The sequence below is a fragment of the Electrona antarctica genome (genome assembly GCF_951216825.1).
Source record: "Electrona antarctica genome assembly, contig: scaffold_45, whole genome shotgun sequence".
NCBI lineage: Eukaryota > Metazoa > Chordata > Actinopteri > Myctophiformes > Myctophidae > Electrona > Electrona antarctica.
The window spans coordinates 528,990-541,819 of NW_027637215.1; positions in this window are offsets into that span (position 1 = coordinate 528,990).

The following is a 12,830-nucleotide window of genomic DNA, read 5'->3' on the forward strand; positions in this document are numbered from 1 at the left end:
GAGACCATGGGCTATAGCCCATCGCCATGGTCATAAATTATGAAAAACGAGGATTTGAAAAAAAGACGAAAATGACTCCGAGACGATAGGCTATAGCCCATGGTCTCGGAGTCATTTTCGTCTTTTTTTCAAATCCTCAAAAATGATGGAAAACGGCATGCTATAGTATGCCGTTCGAGACCATGGGCTATAGCCCATCGCAAAGTCAGTATTTGACTTTTGAAAAGTCAAACGGTGACTTTTCCCGGGGTCTGTCAAAAAGTCGAGGTTTGACTTTTCAAATCCTCAAAAATGATGGAAAACGGCATGCTATAGTATGCCGTTCGAGACCATGGGCTATAGCCCATCGCAAAGTCAGTATTTGACTTTTGAAAAGTCAAACGGTGACTTTTCCCGGGGTCTGTCAAAAAGTCGAGGTTTGACTTTTAATTGTGATACTGGGCTGCCCATCGCCATGGTCATAAATTATGAAAAACGAGGATTTGAAAAAAAGACGAAAATGACTCCAAGACGATGGGCTATATATAGCCCATGGTCTCGGAGTGATTTTCGTCTTTTTTTCAAATCCTCAAAAATGATGGAAAACGGCATGCTATAGTATGCCGTTCGAGACCATGGGCTATAGCCCATCGCCATGGTCATAAATTATGAAAAACGAGGATTTGAAAAAAAGACGAAAATGACTCCGAGACGATGGGCTATAGCCCATGGTCTCGGAGTCATTTTCGTCTTTTTTTCAAATCCTCAAAAATGATGGAAAACGGCATGCTATAGTATGCCGTTCGAGACCATGGGCTATAGCCCATCGCAAAGTCAGTATTTGACTTTTGAAAAGTCAAACGGTGACTTTTCCCGGGGTCTGTCAAAAAGTCGAGGTTTGACTTTTAATTGTGATACTGGGCTGCCCATCGCCATGGTCATAAATTATGAAAAACGAGGATTTGAAAAAAAGACGAAAATGACTCCAAGACGATGGGCTATATATAGCCCATGGTCTCGGAGTGATTTTCGTCTTTTTTTCAAATCCTCAAAAATGATGGAAAACGGCATGCTATAGTATGCCGTTCGAGACCATGGGCTATAGCCCATCGCCATGGTCATAAATGATGAAAAACGAGGATTTGAAAAAAAGGTGAAAATGACTCCGAGACGATGGGCTATAGCCCATGGTCTCGGAGTCATTTTCGTCTTTTTTTCAAATCCTCAAAAATGATGGAAAACGGCATGCTATAGTATGCCGTTCGAGACCATGGGCTATAGCCCATCGCAAAGTCAGTATTTGACTTTTGAAAAGTCAAACGGTGACTTTTCCCGGGGTCTGTCAAAAAGTCGAGGTTTGACTTTTAATTGTGATACTGGGCTGCCCATCGCCATGGTCATAAATTATGAAAAACGAGGATTTGAAAAAAAGACGAAAATGACTCCAAGACGATGGGCTATATATAGCCCATGGTCTCGGAGTGATTTTCGTCTTTTTTTCAAATCCTCAAAAATGATGGAAAACGGCATGCTATAGTATGCCGTTCGAGACCATGGGCTATAGCCCATCGCCATGGTCATAAATTATGAAAAACGAGGATTTGAAAAAAAGACGAAAATGACTCCGAGACGATGGGCTATAGCCCATGGTCTCGGAGTCATTTTCGTCTTTTTTTCAAATCCTCAAAAATGATGGAAAACGGCATGCTATAGTATGCCGTTCGAGACCATGGGCTATAGCCCATCGCAAAGTCAGTATTTGACTTTTGAAAAGTCAAACGGTGACTTTTCCCGGGGTCTGTCAAAAAGTCGAGGTTTGACTTTTCAAATCCTCAAAAATGATGGAAAACGGCATGCTATAGTATGCCGTTCGAGACCATGGGCTATAGCCCATCGCAAAGTCAGTATTTGACTTTTGAAAAGTCAAACGGTGACTTTTCCCGGGGTCTGTCAAAAAGTCGAGGTTTGACTTTTCAAATCCTCAAAAATGATGGAAAACGGCATGCTATAGTATGCCGTTCGAGACCATGGGCTATAGCCCATCGCAAAGTCAGTATTTGACTTTTGAAAAGTCAAACGGTGACTTTTCCCGGGGTCTGTCAAAAAGTCGAGGTTTGACTTTTAATTGTGATACTGGGCTGCCCATCGCCATGGTCATAAATTATGAAAAACGAGGATTTGAAAAAAAGACGAAAATGACTCCAAGACGATGGGCTATATATAGCCCATGGTCTCGGAGTGATTTTCGTCTTTTTTTCAAATCCTCAAAAATGATGGAAAACGGCATGCTATAGTATGCCGTTCGAGACCATGGGCTATAGCCCATCGCCATGGTCATAAATTATGAAAAACGAGGATTTGAAAAAAAGACGAAAATGACTCCGAGACGATGGGCTATAGCCCATGGTCTCGGAGTCATTTTCGTCTTTTTTTCAAATCCTCAAAAATGATGGAAAACGGCATGCTATAGTATGCCGTTCGAGACCATGGGCTATAGCCCATCGCAAAGTCAGTATTTGACTTTTGAAAAGTCAAACGTTGACTTTTCCCGGGGTCTGTCAAAAAGTCGAGGTTTGACTTTTAATTGTGATACTGGGCTGCCCATCGCCATGGTCATAAATTATGAAAAACGAGGATTTGAAAAAAAGACGAAAATGACTCCAAGACGATGGGCTATATATAGCCCATGGTCTCGGAGTGATTTTCGTCTTTTTTTCAAATCCTCAAAAATGATGGAAAACGGCATGCTATAGTATGCCGTTCGAGACCATGGGCTATAGCCCATCGCCATGGTCATAAATGATGAAAAACGAGGATTTGAAAAAAAGGCGAAAATGACTCCGAGACGATGGGCTATAGCCCATGGTCTCGGAGTCATTTTCGTCTTTTTTTCAAATCCTCAAAAATGATGGAAAACGGCATGCTATAGTATGCCGTTCGAGACCATGGGCTATAGCCCATCGCAAAGTCAGTATTTGACTTTTGAAAAGTCAAACGGTGACTTTTCCCGGGGTCTGTCAAAAAGTCGAGGTTTGACTTTTAATTGTGATACTGGGCTGCCCATCGCCATGGTCATAAATTATGAAAAACGAGGATTTGAAAAAAAGACGAAAATGACTCCAAGACGATGGGCTATATATAGCCCATGGTCTCGGAGTGATTTTCGTCTTTTTTTTCAAATCCTCAAAAATGATGGAAAACGGCATGCTATAGTATGCCGTTCGAGACCATGGGCTATAGCCCATCGCCATGGTCATAAATTATGAAAAACGAGGATTTGAAAAAAAGACGAAAATGACTCCGAGACGATGGGCTATAGCCCATGGTCTCGGAGTCATTTTCGTCTTTTTTTCAAATCCTCAAAAATGATGGAAAACGGCATGCTATAGTATGCCGTTCGAGACCATGGGCTATAGCCCATCGCAAAGTCAGTATTTGACTTTTGAAAAGTCAAACGGTGACTTTTCCCGGGGTCTGTCAAAAAGTCGAGGTTTGACTTTTCAAATCCTCAAAAATGATGGAAAACGGCATGCTATAGTATGCCGTTCGAGACCATGGGCTATAGCCCATCGCAAAGTCAGTATTTGACTTTTGAAAAGTCAAACGGTGACTTTTCCCGGGGTCTGTCAAAAAGTCGAGGTTTGACTTTTCAAATCCTCAAAAATGATGGAAAACGGCATGCTATAGTATGCCGTTCGAGACCATGGGCTATAGCCCATCGCAAAGTCAGTATTTGACTTTTGAAAAGTCAAACGGTGACTTTTCCCGGGGTCTGTCAAAAAGTCGAGGTTTGACTTTTAATTGTGATACTGGGCTGCCCATCGCCATGGTCATAAATTATGAAAAACGAGGATTTGAAAAAAAGACGAAAATGACTCCAAGACGATGGGCTATATATAGCCCATGGTCTCGGAGTGATTTTCGTCTTTTTTTCAAATCCTCAAAAATGATGGAAAAGGGCATGCTATAGTATGCCGTTCGAGACCATGGGCTATAGCCCATCGCAAAGTCAGTATTTGACTTTTGAAATGTCAAACGGTGACTTTTCCCGGGGTCTGTCAAAAAGTCGAGGTTTGACTTTTAATTGTGATACTGGGCTGCCCATCGCCATGGTCATAAATTATGAAAAACGAGGATTTGAAAAAAAGACGAAAATGACTCCAAGACGATGGGCTATATATAGCCCATGGTCTCGGAGTGATTTTCGTCTTTTTTTCAAATCCTCAAAAATGATGGAAAACGGCATGCTATAGTATGCCGTTCGAGACCATGGGCTATAGCCCATCGCCATGGTCATAAATTATGAAAAACGAGGATTTGAAAAAAAGACGAAAATGACTCCGAGACGATGGGCTATAGCCCATGGTCTCGGAGTCATTTTCGTCTTTTTTTCAAATCCTCAAAAATGATGGAAAACGGCATGCTATAGTATGCCGTTCGAGACCATGGGCTATAGCCCATCGCAAAGTCAGTATTTGACTTTTGAAAAGTCAAACGGTGACTTTTCCCGGGGTCTGTCAAAAAGTCGAGGTTTGACTTTTAATTGTGATACTGGGCTGCCCATCGCCATGGTCATAAATTATGAAAAACGAGGATTTGAAAAAAAGACGAAAATGACTCCAAGACGATGGGCTATATATAGCCCATGGTCTCGGAGTGATTTTCGTCTTTTTTTCAAATCCTCAAAAATGATGGAAAACGGCATGCTATAGTATGCCGTTCGAGACCATGGGCTATAGCCCATCGCCATGGTCATAAATTATGAAAAACGAGGATTTGAAAAAAAGACGAAAATGACTCCGAGACGATGGGCTATAGCCCATGGTCTCGGAGTCATTTTCGTCTTTTTTTCAAATCCTCAAAAATGATGGAAAACGGCATGCTATAGTATGCCGTTCGAGACCATGGGCTATAGCCCATCGCAAAGTCAGTATTTGACTTTTGAAAAGTCAAACGGTGACTTTTCCCGGGGTCTGTCAAAAAGTCGAGGTTTGACTTTTCAAATCCTCAAAAATGATGGAAAACGGCATGCTATAGTATGCCGTTCGAGACCATGGGCTATAGCCCATCGCAAAGTCAGTATTTGACTTTTGAAAAGTCAAACGGTGACTTTTCCCGGGGTCTGTCAAAAAGTCGAGGTTTGACTTTTCAAATCCTCAAAAATGATGGAAAACGGCATGCTATAGTATGCCGTTCGAGACCATGGGCTATAGCCCATCGCAAAGTCAGTATTTGACTTTTGAAAAGTCAAACGGTGACTTTTCCCGGGGTCTGTCAAAAAGTCGAGGTTTGACTTTTAATTGTGATACTGGGCTGCCCATCGCCATGGTCATAAATTATGAAAAACGAGGATTTGAAAAAAAGACGAAAATGACTCCAAGACGATGGGCTATATATAGCCCATGGTCTCGGAGTGATTTTCGTCTTTTTTTCAAATCCTCAAAAATGATGGAAAACGGCATGCTATAGTATGCCGTTCGAGACCATGGGCTATAGCCCATCGCCATGGTCATAAATTATGAAAAACGAGGATTTGAAAAAAAGACGAAAATGACTCCGAGACGATGGGCTATAGCCCATGGTCTCGGAGTCATTTTCGTCTTTTTTTCAAATCCTCAAAAATGATGGAAAACGGCATGCTATAGTATGCCGTTCGAGACCATGGGCTATAGCCCATCGCAAAGTCAGTATTTGACTTTTGAAAAGTCAAACGGTGACTTTTCCCGGGGTCTGTCAAAAAGTCGAGGTTTGACTTTTAATTGTGATACTGGGCTGCCCATCGCCATGGTCATAAATTATGAAAAACGAGGATTTGAAAAAAAGACGAAAATGACTCCGAGACGATGGGCTATATATAGCCCATGGTCTCGGTGTGATTTTCGTCTTTTTTTCAAATCCTCAAAAATGATGGAAAACGGCATGCTATAGTATGCCGTTCGAGACCATGGGCTATAGCCCATCGCCATGGTCATAAATTATGAAAAACGAGGATTTGAAAAAAAGACGAAAATGACTCCGAGACGATGGGCTATAGCCCATGGTCTCGGAGTCATTTTCGTCTTTTTTTCAAATCCTCAAAAATGATGGAAAACGGCATGCTATAGTATGCCGTTCGAGACCATGGGCTATAGCCCATCGCAAAGTCAGTATTTGACTTTTGAAAAGTCAAACGGTGACTTTTCCCGGGGTCTGTCAAAAAGTCGAGGTTTGACTTTTCAAATCCTCAAAAATGATGGAAAACGGCATGCTATAGTATGCCGTTCGAGACCATGGGCTATAGCCCATCGCAAAGTCAGTATTTGACTTTTGAAAAGTCAAACGGTGACTTTTCCCGGGGTCTGTCAAAAAGTCGAGGTTTGACTTTTAATTGTGATACTGGGCTGCCCATCGCCATGGTCATAAATTATGAAAAACGAGGATTTGAAAAAAAGACGAAAATGACTCCAAGACGATGGGCTATATATAGCCCATGGTCTCGGAGTGATTTTCGTCTTTTTTTCAAATCCTCAAAAATGATGGAAAACGGCATGCTATAGTATGCCGTTCGAGACCATGGGCTATAGCCCATCGCCATGGTCATAAATTATGAAAAACGAGGATTTGAAAAAAAGACGAAAATGACTCCGAGACGATGGGCTATAGCCCATGGTCTCGGAGTCATTTTCGTCTTTTTTTCAAATCCTCAAAAATGATGGAAAACGGCATGCTATAGTATGCCGTTCGAGACCATGGGCTATAGCCCATCGCAAAGTCAGTATTTGACTTTTGAAAAGTCAAACGGTGACTTTTCCCGGGGTCTGTCAAAAAGTCGAGGTTTGACTTTTAATTGTGATACTGGGCTGCCCATCGCCATGGTCATAAATTATGAAAAACGAGGATTTGAAAAAAAGACGAAAATGACTCCGAGACGATGGGCTATATATAGCCCATGGTCTCGGTGTGATTTTCGTCTTTTTTTCAAATCCTCAAAAATGATGGAAAACGGCATGCTATAGTATGCCGTTCGAGACCATGGGCTATAGCCCATCGCCATGGTCATAAATTATGAAAAACGAGGATTTGAAAAAAAGACGAAAATGACTCCGAGACGATGGGCTATAGCCCATTGTCTCGGAGTCATTTTCGTCTTTTTTTCAAATCCTCAAAAATGATGGAAAACGGCATGCTATAGTATGCCGTTCGAGACCATGGGCTATAGCCCATCGCAAAGTCAGTATTTGACTTTTGAAAAGTCAAACGGTGACTTTTCCCGGGGTCTGTCAAAAAGTCGAGGTTTGACTTTTCAAATCCTCAAAAATGATGGAAAACGGCATGCTATAGTATGCCGTTCGAGACCATGGGCTATAGCCCATCGCAAAGTCAGTATTTGACTTTTGAAAAGTCAAACGGTGACTTTTCCCGGGGTCTGTCAAAAAGTCGAGGTTTGACTTTTAATTGTGATACTGGGCTGCCCATCGCCATGGTCATAAATTATGAAAAACGAGGATTTGAAAAAAAGACGAAAATGATTCCAAGACGATGGGCTATATATAGCCCATGGTCTCGGAGTGATTTTCGTCTTTTTTTCAAATCCTCAAAAATGATGGAAAACGGCATGCTATAGTATGCCGTTCGAGACCATGGGCTATAGCCCATCGCCATGGTCATAAATTATGAAAAACGAGGATTTGAAAAAAAGACGAAAATGACTCCGAGACGATAGGCTATAGCCCATGGTCTCGGAGTCATTTTCGTCTTTTTTTCAAATCCTCAAAAATGATGGAAAACGGCATGCTATAGTATGCCGTTCGAGACCATGGGCTATAGCCCATCGCAAAGTCAGTATTTGACTTTTGAAAAGTCAAACGGTGACTTTTCCCGGGGTCTGTCAAAAAGTCGAGGTTTGACTTTTCAAATCCTCAAAAATGATGGAAAACGGCATGCTATAGTATGCCGTTCGAGACCATGGGCTATAGCCCATCGCAAAGTCAGTATTTGACTTTTGAAAAGTCAAACGGTGACTTTTCCCGGGGTCTATCAAAAAGTCGAGGTTTGACTTTTAATTGTGATACTGGGCTGCCCATCGCCATGGTCATAAATTATGAAAAACGAGGATTTGAAAAAAAGACGAAAATGACTCCAAGACGATGGGCTATATATAGCCCATGGTCTCGGAGTGATTTTCGTCTTTTTTTCAAATCCTCAAAAATGATGGAAAACGGCATGCTATAGTATGCCGTTCGAGACCATGGGCTATAGCCCATCGCCATGGTCATAAATTATGAAAAACGAGGATTTGAAAAAAAGACGAAAATGACTCCGAGACGATGGGCTATAGCCCATGGTCTCGGAGTCATTTTCGTCTTTTTTTCAAATCCTCAAAAATGATGGAAAACGGCATGCTATAGTATGCCGTTCGAGACCATGGGCTATAGCCCATCGCAAAGTCAGTATTTGACTTTTGAAAAGTCAAACGTTGACTTTTCCCGGGGTCTGTCAAAAAGTCGAGGTTTGACTTTTAATTGTGATACTGGGCTGCCCATCGCCATGGTCATAAATTATGAAAAACGAGGATTTGAAAAAAAGACGAAAATGACTCCAAGACGATGGGCTATATATAGCCCATGGTCTCGGAGTGATTTTCGTCTTTTTTTCAAATCCTCAAAAATGATGGAAAACGGCATGCTATAGTATGCCGTTCGAGACCATGGGCTATAGCCCATCGCCATGGTCATAAATGATGAAAAACGAGGATTTGAAAAAAAGGCGAAAATGACTCCGAGACGATGGGCTATAGCCCATGGTCTCGGAGTCATTTTCGTCTTTTTTTCAAATCCTCAAAAATGATGGAAAACGGCATGCTATAGTATGCCGTTCGAGACCATGGGCTATAGCCCATCGCAAAGTCAGTATTTGACTTTTGAAAAGTCAAACGGTGACTTTTCCCGGGGTCTGTCAAAAAGTCGAGGTTTGACTTTTAATTGTGATACTGGGCTGCCCATCGCCATGGTCATAAATTATGAAAAACGAGGATTTGAAAAAAAGACGAAAATGACTCCAAGACGATGGGCTATATATAGCCCATGGTCTCGGAGTGATTTTCGTCTTTTTTTCAAATCCTCAAAAATGATGGAAAACGGCATGCTATAGTATGCCGTTCGAGACCATGGGCTATAGCCCATCGCCATGGTCATAAATTATGAAAAACGAGGATTTGAAAAAAAGACGAAAATGACTCCGAGACGATGGGCTATAGCCCATGGTCTCGGAGTCATTTTCGTCTTTTTTTCAAATCCTCAAAAATGATGGAAAACGGCATGCTATAGTATGCCGTTCGAGACCATGGGCTATAGCCCATCGCAAAGTCAGTATTTGACTTTTGAAAAGTCAAACGGTGACTTTTCCCGGGGTCTGTCAAAAAGTCGAGGTTTGACTTTTCAAATCCTCAAAAATGATGGAAAACGGCATGCTATAGTATGCCGTTCGAGACCATGGGCTATAGCCCATCGCAAAGTCAGTATTTGACTTTTGAAAAGTCAAACGGTGACTTTTCCCGGGGTCTGTCAAAAAGTCGAGGTTTGACTTTTCAAATCCTCAAAAATGATGGAAAACGGCATGCTATAGTATGCCGTTCGAGACCATGGGCTATAGCCCATCGCAAAGTCAGTATTTGACTTTTGAAAAGTCAAACGGTGACTTTTCCCGGGGTCTGTCAAAAAGTCGAGGTTTGACTTTTCAAATCCTCAAAAATGATGGAAAACGGCATGCTATAGTATGCCGTTCGAGACCATGGGCTATAGCCCATCGCAAAGTCAGTATTTGACTTTTGAAAAGTCAAACGGTGACTTTTCCCGGGGTCTGTCAAAAAGTCGAGGTTTGACTTTTAATTGTGATACTGGGCTGCCCATCGCCATGGTCATAAATTATGAAAAACGAGGATTTGAAAAAAAGACGAAAATGACTCCAAGACGATGGGCTATATATAGCCCATGGTCTCGGAGTGATTTTCGTCTTTTTTTCAAATCCTCAAAAATGATGGAAAAGGGCATGCTATAGTATGCCGTTCGAGACCATGGGCTATAGCCCATCGCAAAGTCAGTATTTGACTTTTGAAATGTCAAACGGTGACTTTTCCCGGGGTCTGTCAAAAAGTCGAGGTTTGACTTTTAATTGTGATACTGGGCTGCCCATCGCCATGGTCATAAATTATGAAAAACTCCTCTTTGAAAAAAAGACGAAAATGACTCCAAGACGATGGGCTATATATAGCCCATGGTCTCGGAGTGATTTTCGTCTTTTTTTCAAATCCTCAAAAATGATGGAAAACGGCATGCTATAGTATGCCGTTCGAGACCATGGGCTATAGCCCATCGCCATGGTCATAAATTATGAAAAACGAGGATTTGAAAAAAAGACGAAAATGACTCCGAGACGATGGGCTATAGCCCATGGTCTCGGAGTCATTTTCGTCTTTTTTTCAAATCCTCAAAAATGATGGAAAACGGCATGCTATAGTATGCCGTTCGAGACCATGGGCTATAGCCCATCGCAAAGTCAGTATTTGACTTTTGAAAAGTCAAACGGTGACTTTTCCCGGGGTCTGTCAAAAAGTCGAGGTTTGACTTTTAATTGTGATACTGGGCTGCCCATCGCCATGGTCATAAATTATGAAAAACGAGGATTTGAAAAAAAGACGAAAATGACTCCAAGACGATGGGCTATATATAGCCCATGGTCTCGGAGTCATTTTCGTCTTTTTTTCAAATCCTCAAAAATGATGGAAAACGGCATGCTATAGTATGCCGTTCGAGACCATGGGCTATAGCCCATCGCAAAGTCAGTATTTGACTTTTGAAAAGTCAAACGGTGACTTTTCCCGGGGTCTGTCAAAAAGTCGAGGTTTGACTTTTCAAATCCTCAAAAATGATGGAAAACGGCATGCTATAGTATGCCGTTCGAGACCATGGGCTATAGCCCATCGCAAAGTCAGTATTTGACTTTTGAAAAGTCAAACGGTGACTTTTCCCGGGGTCTGTCAAAAAGTCGAGGTTTGACTTTTCAAATCCTCAAAAATGATGGAAAACGGCATGCTATAGTATGCCGTTCGAGACCATGGGCTATAGCCCATCGCAAAGTCAGTATTTGACTTTTGAAAAGTCAAACGGTGACTTTTCCCGGGGTCTGTCAAAAAGTCGAGGTTTGACTTTTCAAATCCTCAAAAATGATGGAAAACGGCATGCTATAGTATGCCGTTCGAGACCATGGGCTATAGCCCATCGCAAAGTCAGTATTTGACTTTTGAAAAGTCAAACGGTGACTTTTCCCGGGGTCTGTCAAAAAGTCGAGGTTTGACTTTTAATTGTGATACTGGGCTGCCCATCGCCATGGTCATAAATTATGAAAAACGAGGATTTGAAAAAAAGACGAAAATGACTCCAAGACGATGGGCTATATATAGCCCATGGTCTCGGAGTGATTTTCGTCTTTTTTTCAAATCCTCAAAAATGATGGAAAACGGCATGCTATAGTATGCCGTTCGAGACCATGGGCTATAGCCCATCGCCATGGTCATAAATTATGAAAAACGAGGATTTGAAAAAAAGACGAAAATGACTCCGAGACGATGGGCTATAGCCCATGGTCTCGGAGTCATTTTCGTCTTTTTTTCAAATCCTCAAAAATGATGGAAAACGGCATGCTATAGTATGCCGTTCGAGACCATGGGCTATAGCCCATCGCAAAGTCAGTATTTGACTTTTGAAAAGTCAAACGGTGACTTTTCCCGGGGTCTGTCAAAAAGTCGAGGTTTGACTTTTAATTGTGATACTGGGCTGCCCATCGCCATGGTCATAAATTATGAAAAACGAGGATTTGAAAAAAAGACGAAAATGACTCCAAGACGATGGGCTATATATAGCCCATGGTCTCGGAGTGATTTTCGTCTTTTTTTCAAATCCTCAAAAATGATGGAAAACGGCATGCTATAGTATGCCGTTCGAGACCATGGGCTATAGCCCATCGCCATGGTCATAAATTATGAAAAACGAGGATTTGAAAAAAAGACGAAAATGACTCCGAGACGATGGGCTATAGCCCATGGTCTCGGAGTCATTTTCGTCTTTTTTTCAAATCCTCAAAAATGATGGAAAACGGCATGCTATAGTATGCCGTTCGAGACCATGGGCTATAGCCCATCGCAAAGTCAGTATTTGACTTTTGAAAAGTCAAACGGTGACTTTTCCCGGGGTCTGTCAAAAAGTCGAGGTTTGACTTTTCAAATCCTCAAAAATGATGGAAAACGGCATGCTATAGTATGCCGTTCGAGACCATGGGCTATAGCCCATCGCAAAGTCAGTATTTGACTTTTGAAAAGTCAAACGGTGACTTTTCCCGGGGTCTGTCAAAAAGTCGAGGTTTGACTTTTAATTGTGATACTGGGCTGCCCATCGCCATGGTCATAAATTATGAAAAACGAGGATTTGAAAAAAAGACGAAAATGACTCCAAGACGATGGGCTATATATAGCCCATGGTCTCGGAGTGATTTTCGTCTTTTTTTCAAATCCTCAAAAATGATGGAAAACGGCATGCTATAGTATGCCGTTCGAGACCATGGGCTATAGCCCATCGCCATGGTCATAAATTATGAAAAACGAGGATTTGAAAAAAAGACGAAAATGACTCCGAGACGATGGGCTATAGCCCATGGTCTCGGAGTCATTTTCGTCTTTTTTTCAAATCCTCAAAAATGATGGAAAACGGCATGCTATAGTATGCCGTTCGAGACCATGGGCTATAGCCCATCGCAAAGTCAGTATTTGACTTTTGAAAAGTCAAACGGTGACTTTTCCCGGGGTCTGTCAAAAAGTCGAG